Raw genomic sequence first — 17,495 nt, forward strand, 5'->3', positions numbered from 1 at the left:
CCAAAGCTTTTGACTGTGTGGATCACAATAAACTGGAAAATTCTGAAAGAGATGGGAATACCAGACCACCTGTATGCAGGTCAGGAAGCAACAGTTAGAACTGGACATGGAACAACAGACTGGTTCCAAATAGGAAAAGGAGTACGTCAAGGCTGTATATTGTCACCCTGCTTATTTAATTTATATGCAGAGTACATCATGAGAAACGCGGGGCTGGAAGAAGCACAAGCTGGAATCAAGATTGCCGGGAGAAATATCAATAACCTCAGATATGCAGATGACACCGCCCTTATGGCAGAGAGTGAAGGGGAACTAAAAAGCCTCTTAATGAAAGTGAAAGAGGAGAGTGAAAAAGTTGGCTTAAAGCTTAACATTCAGAAAACTAAGATCATAGCATCTGGTCCCATCACCTCATGGCAAATAGGTGGGGAGACAGTGGAAACAGTGTCAGACTTTATTTTGGGGGGGCTCCAAAATCACTGCAGATGGTGACTGCAGCCGTGAAATTAAAAGATGCTTACTCCTTGGAAGGAAAGTTATGACCAACCTAGATAGCATATTAAAAGGCGGAGACATTACTTTGCCAACAAAGGTCCGTCTAGTCAAGGCTATGGTTTTTCCAGTGGTCATGTATGGATGTGAGAGTTGGACTGTGAAGAAAGCTGAGCACCGAAAAATTGATGCTCTTGAATTGTGGTGTTGAGGAAGACTCTTGAGAGTCCCTTGGACTGCAAGGAGATCCAACCAGCCCATCCTAAAGGAGATCAGTCCTGGGTGTTCATTGGAAGGACTGATGCTGAAGCTGAAACTCCAATACTTTGGCCACCTCATGTGAAGAGTTGACTCATTGGAAAAGACCCTGATGCTGGGAGGGATTGGGGGCAGCAGGAGAAGAGGACGACAGAGGATGAGATGGCTGGATGGCATCACCGACTCGATGGGCATGAGTCTGAGTAAACTCCGGGAGTTTGTGATGGACAGGGAGGCCTGGTGTGCTGTGATTCATGGGGTCGCAAAGAGTCGGACACGACTGAGCGACTGAACTGAACTGAAGAGCATCAAAAGGAAAGCAACAAGTTATGCACAAAGGAAATCCCATGAAGTCTGCCAGCTGAACTGTCAGCGGAAACTCTGAAGTCCAGAAAGGAGTGGCACTACTTATTTAAAGTGATGAAAAGGGAAAACCTATAACCAAGAAAACTCTATTCAGCAAAGTTTTCATTCAGATTTGATAGAGAAAACAAAAGTTTTACAGACAAGCAAAGACTAAAAGAGTTCACCTCCAAACTAGCTTTACAAGAAATGTTAAAGGGACCTCTGTAAGCAAAAAACAAAAGGCCACAACTAAAAACATGAAAATTACAGAAATCAAAAACTCACTGATAACAGGAAACATACAGAAAAGGTAGTAAATAAATCACATACAAGCTAACAGGAAGGTTAAAAGACAAGCAGTAAAACCAGTCTATATCCACAATAAGTATTTAATGGGTATGCAAAACAGAAAGATGTAAAATATGTCAAAATCAGTAATCATGGGGCATGGGGAATGTTAAGGAGGGGTCATTAAAATGCATTTGAAATTAAGAGATCAGCAACTTAAAATGATCATGTATACACACATGTTGTTACATACAAACCTCATGGTAGCCACAAACCCAAAAATAATAGATACATGCACAGAAAAGATAAAGGAATTCAAACATCAAATCATAAACGACAGTCATCAAATCACAAGGCAAGAGAACTAAAGAAGAAAGGAACAAAAATGAACTACAACAACTTCAACAAAACAATTCATAGTGGCAGCAAGTACACATCTATCAATAACCACTTTAAATGTAAATGGACAGACAATTCTAATAAAAAGACACAGCAGTTGCACGGATAAAAAAACAAGACCCATATACACATATGTTGCCCACAAGAGACTCACTTCAGATCTGAAGACACACAGACTGAAAGGGAGGGGATGGAAAAAGGTACTCCATGAAAATGGAAATCAAAAGAAAGCTGAGGTAGCAATATTTAGAGCAGACAAAACAGACTTGCAAAGATTGTAATAAGAAACAAAGAAGGGATCAATCCAAGAGGAAAGTGTAGTAATTGCAAGTACATATGCACCCAAGACAGGAACACCTAAATACATACAGCAAATAATAAGCGGCATAAAGGGAGAGGTTGACAGTAACAGAATAATCATAGGGGACCCCACTTACATCAATGAACAGATCATCCAGACAGAAAATCAATAAGGAAACTGCCTTAGATGACGTACTACACCAAATGCAATATATATATATATGAAACATTCCATCCAAAAGCAGTAGAGTACGCATTCTTTTCAAGTACATACAAAACATTCTTCAAGAGAGACCACATGCTAGACAACAAGTGTCAGTAAATTCAAGAAAACTGAAACTGCATCAAGCGTCTTTCCAACCACAATGCTAGAAATCAACTACAAGAAAAAACTGCAAAAAAAACGCAAACACGTGGAGGGTAAACCATATGCGACAAATATATGACAAAGGTCCATATAGTAAAAGCTGTGGTTTTTCCAGCAGTCATGTAAGGATGTGAGAGCTGGACCATAAAGAAGGCCGAGCACGAAAGAACTGATGCTTTTGAACTGTGGTGTTGGAGAAGACTCTTGAGTACCTTGGACTGCAAGGAGATCAAACCAGTCAATCCTAAAGGAAATCAGTCCTGAATATTCATTGGAAGGACTGATGCTGAAGCTCCAACACTCTGCCCACCTGATGCAGAGCTAACTCACTGGAAAAGACTGATGCTGGTAAAGACTGAAGGCTAAGGGAGAAGGGGTCGGTAGAGGATGAGACTGTCGATAGCATCACTAACTCAAAGGACATGATCTGAGCAAATTCTGGGACAGAGAAGCCTGGCATGCTACATCCCATAGGGTTGCAAAGAGTTGGACATGATTTGATGGCTGAACAACAAACAATATGCTACTAAACAACCACTGAAGAAATCAGAGAAGAAATTTAAAAAACACCTGGAGATGAATGAAAATGAGAATACAACAATCCAAAACCTGTGAGATGTAGCAGAAGCAGTTCCAAGAGGGAAATTTATATTTATACAAGCCTACCTCAGGAAACAATAAAATCTCAAATAAGCAACTGAACCTTACACCGAATAGAATTTTAAAAAGGAGAACAAACAAAACCCAAAGTTAGTAGAAGAAAAGAGATCATAAAGAGTAGAAATAAATAAGAGACAATAGAAAAGATCAGTGAAACTAAGAGCTGGCTCTTTGATAAGATAAACAAAATGGATAAACCTTTAGCTAAACTCATCAAGAAAAAGAGGGCCCAAATCAATAAAATCAGAAAGCCACAATCAACACTACTTAAGTACAAAGGAAAAGATTACTACGAACAACTGTTTGTCAACAAAATGGACAGCCTAGAAGAAATGAACAGATTCCTAGAAATGTACAGTCTCCCAAGACTCAACCAGGAAGAAACAGAAAACATAAAAAATTTACCAGTAATTAAACTGAATTAGTAATAAAAAAAAATCCAAACAAACAAAAGTTCAGGACTAGATGGCTTCACAGGTGAATTCTACCAAACATTCAGGAAGAGTTAATACCAATCCTTCCCAAACTATTTCAAAAAACTGCAGAGGAAGGAAAGCTTCCAAACTCACTCTAATAAGGCCAGCATAATTTGAACGTATCCCAGTTAATCACTTGGATATTTGGGATTCTTACAATAACATATGTGCATACACTCAATGTGTTAACTGATTAAATCCTATATCTAGTCCCTTTTCAACAAATAAAGATTGGTGGGGGGAATATCCTCAGCTTATTGATGAAGTCACACTTTGAATTTTCTCAATGCCTCTTAACTAAAGTCTGTGCTGTGCCCTGAGGTGACCGAGGTTAACATCAGTTCAGTTCAGTCGCTCAGTCGTGTCCGACTCTTTGCGACCCCATGAATCACAGCACACCAGGCCTCCCCGTCCATCACAAACTCCCGGAGTTTACTCAGACTCATGCCCATCGAGTCGGTGATGCCATCCAGCCATCTCATCCTCTGTCGTCCTCTTCTCCTGCTGCCCCCAATCCCTCCCAGCATCAGGGTCTTTTCCAATGAGTCAACTCTTCACATGAGGTGGCCAAAGTATTGGAGTTTCAGCTTCAGCATCAGTCCTTCCAATGAACACCCAGGACTGATCTCCTTTAGGATGGGCTGGTTGGATCTCCTTGCAGTCCAAGGGACTCTCAAGAGTCTTCCTCAACACCACAATTCAAGAGCATCAATTTTTCGGTGCTCAGCTTTCTTCACAGTCCAACTCTCACATCCATACATGACCACTGGAAAAACCATAGCCTTGACTAGACGGACCTTTGTTGGCAAAGTAATGTCTCCGCCTTTTAATATGCTATCTAGGTTGGTCATAACTTTCCTTCCAAGGAGTAAGCATCTTTTAATTTCACGGCTGCAGTCACCATCTGCAGTGATTTTGGAGCCCCCCAAAATAAAGTCTGACACTGTTTCCACTGTCTCCCCACCTATTTGCCATGAGGTGATGGGACCAGATGCTATGATCTTAGTTTTCTGAATGTTAAGCTTTAAGCCAACTTTTTCACTCTCCTCTTTCACTTTCATTAAGAGGCTTTTTAGTTCCCCTTCACTCTCTGCCATAAGGGCGGTGTCATCTGCATATCTGAGGTTATTGATATTTCTCCCGGCAATCTTGATTCCAGCTTGTGCTTCTTCCAGCCCCGCGTTTCTCATGATGTACTCTGCATATAAATTAAATAAGCAGGGTGACAATATACAGCCTTGACGTACTCCTTTTCCTATTTGGAACCAGTCTGTTGTTCCATGTCCAGTTCTAACTGTTGCTTCCTGACCTGCATACAGGTGGTCTGGTATTCCCATCTCTTTCAGAATTTTCCAGTTTATTGTGATCCACACAGTCGAAAGCTTTGGTGTAGTCAATAAAGCAGAAATAGATGTTTTTCTGGAACTCTCTTGCTTTTTCGATGATCCAGCGGATACTGGCAATTTGATCTCTGGTTCCTCTGCCTTTCCTAAAACCAGCTTGAACATCTGGAGGTTCTCGGTTCATGTATTGCTGAAGCCTGGCTTGGAGAATTTTGAGCATTACTTTACTAGCGTGTGAGATGAGTGCAATTGTGCGGTAGTTTGAGCATTCTTTGGCATTGCCTTAGGGATTGGAATGAAAACTGACCTTTTCCAGTCCTGTGGCCACTGCTGAGTTTTCCAAATTTGCTGGCATATTGAGTGCAGCACTTTCACAGCATCCTCTTGCAGGATTTGAGATAGCTCAACTGGAATTCCATCATATCCACTAGCTTTGTTCATAGTGATGCCTTCTAAGGCCCACTTGACTTCACATTCCAGGATGTCTGGCTCTAGGTGAGTGATCACACCATTGTGATTATCTGGGTCGTGAAGGTCTTTTTTGTACAGTTCGTCTGTGTATTCTTGCCACCTCTTCTTAATATCTTCTGCTTCTGTTAGGTCCCTACATTTCTGTCCTTTATTGAGCCCATTTTTGCATGAAATGTTCCCTTGGTATCTCTAATTTTTTGAAGAGATCTTTAGTCTTTCCCATTCTGTTGTTTTCCTCTATTTCTTTGCATTGATTGCTAAGGAAGGCTTTCTTATCTCTCCTTGCTATTCTTTGGAACTCTGTATTCAAATGGGAATATCTTTCCTTTTTTCCTTTGCTTTTCACTTCTCTTCATTTCACAGCTATTTGTAAGGCCTCCTCAGACAACCATTTTGTCTTTTTAGCGTTTCTTTTCCATAGGGATGGTCTTGATCCCTGTCTCCTGTACAGTGTCATGAACCTCCATCCATAGTTCATCAGGCTCTCTATCAGATCTAGTCTCTTAAATCTATTTCTCACTTCCACTGTATAGCCATAAGGGATTTGATTTAGTTCATACCTGAATGGTCTTGTGGTTATCCCTTTTCTTCAGTTTAAGTCTGAATTTGGCAATAAGGCGTTCATGATCTGAGCCACAGTCAGCTCCCGGGTCATGTTTTTGCTGACTGTATAGAGCTTCTCCATCTTTGGCTGCAAAGAATATAATCAGTCTGATTTCGATGTTGACCGTCTGGTGGTGTCCATGTGTAGAGTCTTCTCTTGTGTTGTTGGAAGAGGGTGTTTGCTATGACCAGTGCATTCTCTTGGCAAAACTCTATTAGACTTTGCCCTGCTTCATTCTGTATTCGGCCTGTTACTCCAGGTGTTTCTTGACTTCCTACTTTTGCATTCCAGTCCCCTATGTTGATGCTCTTAATAGTATTTTTATCTTTCATTTTTGCCTTTTTAATTGCAGCATGTTTTGATGTGATTCCTTTTCAGTTTATCCTGTTTGGGACTCTATATTTCTTCGACCTGGATGTCTGTTTCCTTTCCTGGGTTAGGGAAATTTTTAGCTCTTATATCTTCAGATATAATCTCCACCCCTTTCTTCTCCTTCTGGGATCTCTATAATGCACATATTAGTATGCTTGACATTGTCCCAGAGGACTCTCAAACTCTCCTCATTTCTTTTTGTTCTTTTCTCTGTTCAGCTTCAGTGATCTCAACTGATCCATTCTTCAGTATCTTCCAGTCTATTGATTCCTTCTAATGTATTTTAAATTTCACTTATTGTGTTCTTCAGCTCTATTTGGTTCTTCTTTATAGCTTTTAACTCTTTGTTCTACTTCTTCATGTGTTCATCCATTCTTCTTCTGAGTTCTTTGACCATCTTTATGATCATTACTTTGAACTCTGTATCACGTAGATTGCCTGTGCCTCCATTTCACTTAGTTCTTCTGGGTTTTATCTTCTTCCTTTGTTTGGGACGTGTTCCTCTGTTGCCTCATTTTGCTGAATTTGCTGTTTTTATCTCTGTGTCTCTAGTGAGTTGGTTCTGTTTCCTAGGTTTGGAGAGTGGCCTTCTGTGGGAGACATCCTCTGTGTTCCAGCACTGCGCCCCCCCTCTGGTCACGAGGCCACATGCTCTCGGGGTGCCCCGTGGAGGCTGCATAGGTCCTTCTGTTACGGTGGGCGGCATGGTGGACGTAGCAGGTCCTCGGACCAGTCAGGTTGCCAGGTCCTGCCGGGGGAGGAGGCTGCTGGCCTCTGGGGGGTCAGGGGGTTAGTGCAGGGCCTGGCGGGTCTTGGGGTTAGTGCCGGCCCACTGACAAAGCCGAGTTCTGGGACAGTAGGTGGTGGGGCCAGGGTTTTTGGATCTAGTGTTGGCCCGCTGGTAGGTGGGGTCAGTTCCTACGTGGCTGGTTCTGGGGCCGTGGTAAGTGGGCCGGATCTGGCATAGCTCACTGAGCAGACTGAGGCCCTGTGGAGGTGGTATTGGCCTGCTGGGGATGGAGATGGATTCCGGGACTGCTGGCTGAGGGGCCCAAGGCGTCCCAGAGCTGACCTGCTGGTGGGCAGGGCTGGGTGCAGGGAGTCTGAGGTGGGGGTCCTGGAGCTGCGGCTGGTGTGTTGGCTGGGTCCTGACAAGGCAGCTGTGGAGCTGTGGTTGTCCTGGGGCTGGTGTCCACCTGCTGGTGGGCGAGGTCAGGGCCCAGGGTAGCTGTGCTGGAGCCTCCCATCAGCGGGTGAAGCTGGGTCCTGGGCCTGGGGTCTGCACACTGGCAGGTGGCGCTAGGTCCTGTGGTCTCTGACTGCAAGGCCCAGGGGTTCCAGAACTGGTGTTGAACTGCTGGGGGGTGTAGCCGACGGCCTGGGGTTACTGGGGCTCTTGCTGGCTCACTGGTGGGCAGATGCAGTTCCTAGAGCTCTGGCTGCAGGGCCCTGGGGATCCTGGAGCTCGTGTGGGTCTGCTGGTAGACGAGGCCATTTCCTGACACAGCTAGCTACAGGATCTGGGGTGTCCCAAGCCTTGTGTTGGCCCACGGGCGGGGGGACCAGACCCCAGGTGGCTGGCCGATAGGCCCACAGTGTCTCAGAGCTGGTGTCGGCCCGCGGGTGGGCAGCAGGGCCAGGTGGGCCAGGGCCCGTGCTGGCCTGTTGGTAGGTGGGCTAGGTCCCACCACGGCAGGCTGCAGGACTGCGCTGGTCCTGAGGCTGGTGTTCACCCGCTGGTGCCTTGCCCTGGGTCCTGGAGCGTGTGAGATTTTGTGTGTGCCCTGGAAGAGTGGGGTTTCTCTTTCCCACAGTCCTCTGGGACTGGAGTCCCCAGACTAAGCCCTGTTGGCCTTCAGAGCCGAACGTTCTGGGGCTCATCTTCCTGGGGCAGGACCCCAGGGCTGGGGAGCCCAGTGTGGGGCCCAGACACATTGCTCCTTGGTGAGAGCTTCTGCGGCAGTGCTTATCTTCCAGTGTGTGGGTCCTCCACTCAGAGGTAGGCTCTTGGCTGCACTGCCCCACCCCTCCTGCCCATCTTGTCACATGGTTCCTGCTTTGTCCTGGTCTTTCTCAACAGTAGTTGCTCTGTAAATAGTTGTGATTTTGGCATGCCCATGAGAGGAGGTGAGCTCAGGTCTTCCTGCTCTGCCATCTTGGCCTGAACTCCCACCATCCTCTTTTTTAAATGTAATTTTTATTTCTATATACATACAACTCACCACTTTAAAGCATACAAATTGGTAGGTTTTAGTATAATCATAAAGTTGTGCTGCCATCACCAGTAATTCCAAAACATGTTTGTCACCCTAGAAAGAAACTGCATGCTTGTTAGCAGTCATTCACCATTTATTCCTCCCCTGTCCTCTGTCACCCATTAATCTATTGCCTCCATGGATTTGACTGTTACCATAAATGGAATTGTACAATATATAGCCTTTGGTGTCTGACAGCTTTCATTTAGTGAAACAAAGTATGATAGTCGTCCATGTTGTACCATATATCAGTACTTCATTCCTTTTTATGGCTAAATACACTATTCCATTGCATGGGTATACCACACTTTGCTATTCTGTTCATCTGTCAGTGGACATTTGGGTTACCACCTTTTTGCTATTAAAAGTAATCCCGATATGAACTTTCTGATTACCTGCCAAACTCTTTTCACACCAGCTGCACCATTTTATATTCCCAACAACAGTATATGAGGGTTCTGATTTCTCCACATCTTTGCCTTGTCCCTTCCATCTCCCCAAGCATTTTTTATTTCAGGCTTTCCTAGTGGAGGTGAAATGATGGCTCACTGTGATTTTGATTTGCGCTTCCCTATTGACTAAAGGTGAGCATCTTTTCATGTGCTTCTTGGCCGTTTGTATCTCTTGGGGGAATGTCTGTCCTAACCCTAAGCCCATTTCAAAACTGGGCTGTCTTATGGTAGTTGTAAGCCTTCTTTATATATTCTGGATACAAGTCCTGTAAAAGACACATGATATTCAGATGTTTTCTCCCGTTCTGTGGATTGTCTCGATGGTGCCCTTCAAATCACAAAAGGCTTTCATTTTGATGAAATACAACCTGTCTTTTCTCTGTTGCTTGTGCTTTTGCTCTCCTATCTAAGAAACCATTGCCAATTCAAGGTGATAACGATGTATGAGTGTGGTTTTTCACTAAAAATGTTATACTTACATGTGGATCTTCAGTCCATTTTGAGTTAACTTTGATATATCGTGTGAGGTAGGGACCCAACTTCATTCTTTTGCATGTGACTATCCACTTATCCAAGAACAAAAGTGTTGAAAAGACTGTTTCTCCCATTGAATTGTCATGTTACCTTTGTCAAAAATCAATTAACCAAAACTGAGAGGGTTTATTTATAGACTCACATTTCTATTTTATATATATGTGCACACATATATTTGTATATATATCCTTTTGTCACTGTCACATTGACTTGATTACTGTACCCTTTATTAAGTTCTGAGATCAGAGAAGTGTGCATCTTCCAATTTTGTTCTTTTTCAAGATTGTTTTGGCAGTTCTGGGTCCTGTGCATTCATTTTAAAAATTTATTTGTTTGTTTTTGACTGTACTGGGTCTTCACTGCGTTGAGCAGGGTGGTAGCTTTTTTGTTGTGGAGCTCGGGCTCTAGGACACACGGGCTTCCGAAGCTGTGGTGTGTGGGCTCAGTAGGTGCCGAGCCCAGGCTCTAGAGCGCAGGCTCAGTAGGTGTGGTGCTGGGCGTACTTGCCCTGAGGCATGGGGGATCTTCCCAGATCAGAGATGGGACCCGTGCCTCTTGCATTAGCAGGCAGATTCTGTACAACTGAGCCACCAGGGAAGCCCCTCCCTTGCATTAATTTTAGGATTAATTTGTCAATTCCTGCAAAAGAGGCACCTAGGATTTTGATAGGAATTGCACTGAACATGCAGATTGGGGAGTATTGTTGTTCAGTAACTAAGTCGTGTCCAACTCTTCGCAACCTCACACTGCAGCACGCCAGGATTCCCTGTCCTTCACTGTCTCCCAGCGTTTGCTTAGACTCATGTCCATTAAGTCGGTGATGCCATCCAACCATCTCATCCTCTGTCGTTCCCTTCTCCTCCTGCCTTCGATCTTTCCCAGCATTAGGGTCTTTTCAAACGAGTCAGCTCTTTGCTTTAGGTAACCGAAGTATTGGAGCTTCAGCATCAGTCCTTCCAATGAATATTCAGGGTTGATTTCCTTTAGGATTGACTGGTTTGCTCTCTCTGCAGTCCAAGACTCTCAAGAGTCTTTTCCAACATCACAGTTCGAAAGCATCAGTTCTTCAGTGTTCAGCCTGCCTTATGGTCCATCTCACATCCGTACATGACTACTGGAAAAACCATAGCTTTGACTATATGGCAAAGTGATGTCTCTGTTTTTTTAATGTGTTGTTTAGGTTTGTCATAGTTTTTCTTCCAAGGAGCAAGAGTCTTTTAATTTTATGGCTGCAGTCACTGTCCACAATGATTTTGGAGCCCACGAAAATAAATTCTGCCACTGTCTTCACTTTTTCCCCATCTGTTTGCGTGAAGTGATGGTACTGGATGCCATGATCTTAGTTTTTTGAATGTTGAATTTTAAGCCAGCTTTTTCACTCTCTTCTTTCACCCTCAGTCTCATCAAGAGACTCTTTAGTTCCTCTTCACTTTCTGCCAGTAGAGTGGTATCATCTGCATATCTGAGGTTGTTGATATTTCTCCTGGCAGTCTTAGTTCCAGCTTGAGATTAATCCAGCCCAGCATTTTGCATGATGTACTCTGCATAGAGGTTAAATAAGCAGGGTGACAATATACAACCTTGATGTACTCCTTTCCCAATTTTCAACCAGCCAGTTGTTCCATGTCTGGTTCTAACTTGCTTCTTGACCTGCATACAGGTTTTTCAGGAGGCAAGTAAGGTGGTCTTATTCCCATCTCTTTAAGAATTTTCCACAGTTTGTTGTGATCCGCACAGTCTAAGGCTTTAGCATAATCAATGAAGCAGATATTTCCTGGAATTTCCTTGATTTTTCTATGCTCCAACGGATGTTGGCAATTTCTGGTTCCTCAGTGAAGCTATGACCTGTGCAGGCCACCCAAGATGGATGGGCCATGGTGGGGACATCTGACAAAGCAGTCCACTGGAGAAGGGGATGGCAAACCACTTCAGTATTCTTGCCTTGAGAATCCCGTGAACAGTATGAAAAGGCAAAAAGATACGATACCAGAAGATGAGCCCCCTAGGTCGGTACATGTCCAATATGCTGTTGGAGAAGAGCAGAGAAATAGCTCCAGAAAGAATTAAGAGGCTGGGCCAAGGCAGAAACGACGTTCAGTTGTGGATGTGTCTGGTGGTGAGAGTAAAGTCTGATGCTGTAAAGAACAATATTGCATACAAACCTGGAATGTTAGGTCCATGAATCAAGGTAGATCAGGTGTGGGGAGTATTGCCATCTTTTAAAAAAAACTATGTATGTATTTTTGGCTGTGCCAGGTCTTCGCTGCTGTGCAGGCTTTTCTCTAGTTGTGGGAAGCGGGGCTTCCCCTTGGGTGCAGTGCACAGGCTTCTATCGCGGTGGCTTCTCTTGTTGCGGAGCACAGGCGCTGAGGCGCGTGGGCTCAACAGTTGCAGTCGGTTCCCGGGCTCCAGAGCACAGGCTGGGTAGCTGTGGTGCGCAGGCTCCATGGCAGTGGGATCTTCCCGGACCAGCGATGGAACCCTGGTCTCCTGCATTGTGAGCGGTCTTAGCCACTAGACCATCAGGGAAGGCCGTCCTTTTGCATTGTTGTTTTTAACGAGTTCATGGATTCTCATTTATATGTGTTTGGTAGATTTCAACAGTGAAGCTGTCTGGCTCTGGGCTTTTCCTTGTGGGAAGTATTTTGATTACTGATTCTATTCTTTTCCTTTACAGGCCTGTTCAGGCTTTCTTTTTCTTCTTAATTCCATTTCAGTGGTTTGTGTGTTCATAGAAATATTCTCATTTCACCTAGATTATCTGTTAGCTTACATTTGTTCATAAAATCCTCTTATTTTTTTTATTTCTGTAAGAATGGCTATCATGTCTCTCTCTCATTCCATCTTTTAATAATTTGACTCTCTTCTCTTTTCCCTTGGCCTTTCCAACGGATGGTTTGTCAAGTTTGTTGGTCTTTCCAAAGAATCAACTTATTTCATTGATTTTTATTTTCTATTGTTTTTCTGTTCTCCATTTAGTTCTGTAGAATGTGTCTTGTTCCCTCTTGGTTGCTTTAGGTTTATTTTGCGCATCTTTTTTAGTTTCTTAAGGTATATGTGCTTAGTATATAGAAAGTGTTAGTCGCTCAGTTGTGTGTGTGTTGCGACCCTGTGGTCTGTAGCCCACCAGGCTCCTCTGTCATGGAATTCTCCAGGCAAGAATACTAGAGTGAGTAGCCATTCTCTTCTCCAGGGGATCTTCCCGATTCGGGGATCAAACCCAGGTCTCCCGCATTGCAGGCAGATTCTTTACCATCTGAGCCACCAGGGAAGCCCAAGAAAACTGGAGTGGGCAGCCTGTCCCTTCTCCAGGGGCTCTTCCCGACCCAGGGATCGAACTGGGGTCTCCTGCACTGCAGGCGGATTCTTTACCAGCTGAGCCACCAGGGAAGCCTCTTAAGGTATATGGTTAATAATTAATTAGAGGTTTTTTCTTAGGATAACATTTATAACCATAACTTTCCATCTAAGCTTTAGCTGCATTGAGTAACTTGATATGCTCTGTTCTTGTTTTCATTTACCTCAAAGAATTTCCCAATTTTCCTTGAATTTCCTAATTTTCTTCTTTAACCTCTTGGTTGTTTTGGTGTGTGTTGTATGATTTCCACATATATGTGATTTTCCCACATTACCTCTTGTTATTGATTTCTTTTTAAAAAAATTTATTGAAGTATAGTTAATTTATAATGTGTTAATTTCTGCTGTGCAGCAAAGTGATTCATATATATTCTTTCTCATTGTTTTCAATTATAGCTTATTGCAGGATATTGAATACAGTTCCCTATGCTATACAGTAAGACCTTGTTTTTTTAACCATCCTATATATATATAATAGTTCGCATCTGCTAATCCCAAACTCCCAATACCTCCCTCCCTCCTCCACCCCCTAAACAACCACAATCTGTTCTCTGTGTATGTGTCTGTTTTGCAGATATATTCATTTGTACTGTATTTTAGATTCCACATATAAGTGATATCACATGGTATTTGTCTTTCTGACTTATTTCACTTAGTAGGGTAATCTCTTGGCCCATCCTTGTTACCACAAATGGCATTACCTCATTCTTTTTAATGGCTGAGTAATATTCCGTTACACACACACACTAATATTCCGTTACACACACACACACACACACACACACACTGAGTAATATTCCATCTCACACACACACACACACACAGAGTAATATTCCATTACACACGCATGCACACACTAATATTCCATTACACACACACACACTAATATTCCATCACACACACACACGCACACGCTGAGTAATATTCCATCTCACACACACACTAATATTCCATTACACACATGCATACACACGCACACTGAGTAATATTCCATCACACACACATGCACACACACTGAGTAATATTCCATTACACACACACGCACACACTAATATTCCATTACACACACACACACGCTGAGTAATATTCCATTACACACACACGCACACACACTGAGTAATATTCCATCACACACACACACTAATATTCCATCACACACACACACGCACACACACACTAATATTCTGTCACGCGCATACACAGAGTAATATTCCATCTCACACACATGCACACACGTGCACACACACACACAGAGTAATATTCCATCTCACACACATGCACACACACGCACACACACACTAATATTCTGTCACGCGCACACACATGCACACACACACACAGAGTAATATTCCATCACACACACATGCACACACACAGGCACACACACGCACTAATATTCCATCACACACACACACAGGCACACACACACACTAATATTCCATCACACACACACACACACACACTAATATTCTGTCACACGCACACACACAGAGTAATATTCCATCTCACACACACGCACACACACACTAGTATTCTGTCACGCGCACACACACAGAGTAATATTCCATCTCACACACATGCACACGCACACACACACTAGTATTCTGTCACGCGCACACACACAGAGTAATATTCCATCTCACACACATGCACACACACACATCCCACAGCTTTGGTGCCCACTCACCTCTCAGTGCACGTTCAGGCCGCCTCTGTCACTTGGCGGTTGTAAATAGTGCTGCTATGAACACAGATGTGCCTGTATCTTTTCAGATTATAGTTTTGTCCGGGTATACGCCCAAGAGTGGGATTGCTAGATCATATGGCAACTCTTATTTTTAGGTTTTTAAGGAACCTCTGTACTGTTCTCCATAGTGGCTGTCAATCTACACTCCCACCAACAGTGTGGGAGGGTTTCCTTTTCATCACACCCTCTCCAGCATTTCTTATTTGTTGAGTTTTTAACAATGTCCATTCTGGCCAGTGTGAGGTGGTAACCTCATTACAGTTATGATTTACATTTCTCTAATAATTAGTGGTCATGAGCACCTTTTTATGTGGCTGTTGGCATCTGTATGTCTTCTTTGGAGAAATGTCTATTTAGATCTTCTGACCATTTTCTGATTGGGTTGTGTTTTTGATAGTGAACTTCTTGAGCTGTTTGTAAATTTTGGAGATTAATCCCTTGGTTGGTTGCTTTGTTTGCAAACATTTTCTTCCATTCTGTGGATCGTCTTTTCATTTCAGTTTTGGTTTCATTTGCTATACAAAAGCTTTTAAGTTTAATTAGGTCCCGTTTGTTTCCATTTTTATGTCATTTTAAATTATGAAACAGAAGAACTGATCTTCAAGTTGCAGGTGTTTGATTCAAGCTTTTTATTTCCATAACACTAAGCTGCATGGATCTAAGAAAACTGTATTTAATGAGCAAAACTTTCAAAGGAAAGAAAAAACAGGTCACTCATTCCTATACAGCAATAGTCCAGTGAAGGCAAAGCTTTCAGTGTATTGTGCAAGGTGAAAAGGAAGCTCTCAGGCTTCCGAATCGCAGGATCTTCTTAAAGCCCAGGGACAAAACACCTGACTGGCTTTTAGGGCGTCTTTCTAGACAGTCTCATTCAACATCTGCACTCCAGGCAGGGCAGGTCAGAGCCTTTCAGAGCCAGGAAAACACTTCCTGCAGTGCTTAATCATACACAGCTCAAGGCCTGTGGATAAAACTCCATATCAAAAGGAGGCTTGGGTCCCAAACAGGTATTGAGTGGGTCACTTATCTGTCAACCAAAATGATTTCTTTAGTGCATGAACAACTCTGCTGAGATTTATTAAGTCCTTGTATAGACTTACTCCTGTGGAGGATGCAAGGATGAAAAACACGATTCTCAACTTCTAGGGGCTTTATGTTCTAGGGGATAACCGGGTAGAGGAGAATTCCAGTTAAGAGGTTGTGTGTGCTGGAGAGGGAACACTTGGAAGAGGGAAACTGAACTAGGCTTTGACAGACTGTAAGATTCTTTTTTTTTTACAAATGTGGATGAGAAGAGCAAGCAAGTTTTCATACTGCAACCCGAGTGATCTTTCTGAAGCACAAATCTAATCATGACAGTCCTCTAGCTAAAGCCCTTCATTGATGAGAAATATCAACACTGACTTTATTTTATGAGATAATAGTGCCCAGCACACAGTGAACCGGGAAACAGGCCCAGGAGGGGCCGTGTTACCCCCAAAGTCAGGTACTTAATGGCAGAACCAACCTGGGACTTAGTACCCCAGGGAACACTCCTCTCCTTAGGTACCTCCACAGCCATTTTAGGCTAAAGAAAATAAAGGAGCATCCTCGGACACAAGTACATCCACAGGCTGTGGAGGACGGTCCAGCCGCGCAAACCTGCGGGCAGGTCTGCGTGTATCCACCCAGAAGGGCACTCAAGATGGCTGCTGGCCGAGTGAGGAGAGGTGCAGAGACTGTATGTAGCGGAACCCTGTTTGCACGTAACTCCTCATGTTGGTGAGTGGCAGCAAGAGGTCTGGAATAACACCGAAGGAGGGGCATTTGGCAGAATGCTCTTCCAGCCCGGACTTCGCTTATCTGAGCCGAGCCCACCTCCCTATGTGCCCCCTGCACTTCAGCCCCACCGGCCTTAGAGTGCCTCTCCTCAAAGGGCCTTGCTTCCGGGTCCACTGCCCTGCTGGCCTGGCCTCAGTGTTCCCTCCTCGCAGCCTCTCCTGCCCCCTGGTTGGTGCCTGGTTACCACCTCTTTCTTTCCACAGAAACCACACTCCTCAGGGAAACCCTTCCTGATGCCCAAAGCAGAGCCACGCCCTGATGGAGGCTCAGAGCCCCATCACATGCCTCCTCAGGGTTTACCACGAAGGTCTGCGGAACCCATGGACTCACCAGGCGGAAAGCTCGGGCTGGGGCCCGGGCTTATTTCCCTCCCTCCATGTCCCCCAGGTGGAGCAAGGACAGGCACTCAGTAACAGAAATGTGGAAGTTGAGGGAGAGGAGACAGATGAGAAGAGTTAAGGGGAGACGGTCCAGGGGGTGAAGAACAGCTGAGTATACCTGGGAGGCCAGCTACCATCAGAGCAAGGAATCTGGGTTGTAGTTTGTGAACTGAAGGAGGTCAGCCACGCTCCCGGGGCGGGACCGCTGAATTACATGGATCAGCTTGACAGAGGGTAACAGGATGACCGAGTACATTCCAGAAGGCCGTCCACAGCCAGTCTGGATTGATACTGGCTGTGTCTCTGAGAAAAGGAACTTGGGGGTGGACTTTCTCTCCTGCGTGCTCATCCCGTCTCTCGTGTTACTGCTCTGGGGGAGTGACTCTCAGCGGTCCTGGTGCTTCATCTGTTAGCCCATCAGGACAGGCGGGCCCACCAGGGGCACTTTTCTGTACCTTTCTTGAGCAGACTCCAACACTTTTTGAATTCATTTTTTCTTTTAAACAGGTGTTTACTAGAGTGAGCAGCGAGCTGCAGCTGCCTAGAGCCTGAGTGGCAGACTCATCCAATTTTT

This window comes from Muntiacus reevesi, chromosome 13 (genome assembly GCF_963930625.1).
Source record: "Muntiacus reevesi chromosome 13, mMunRee1.1, whole genome shotgun sequence".
Taxonomy (NCBI): domain Eukaryota; kingdom Metazoa; phylum Chordata; class Mammalia; order Artiodactyla; family Cervidae; genus Muntiacus; species Muntiacus reevesi.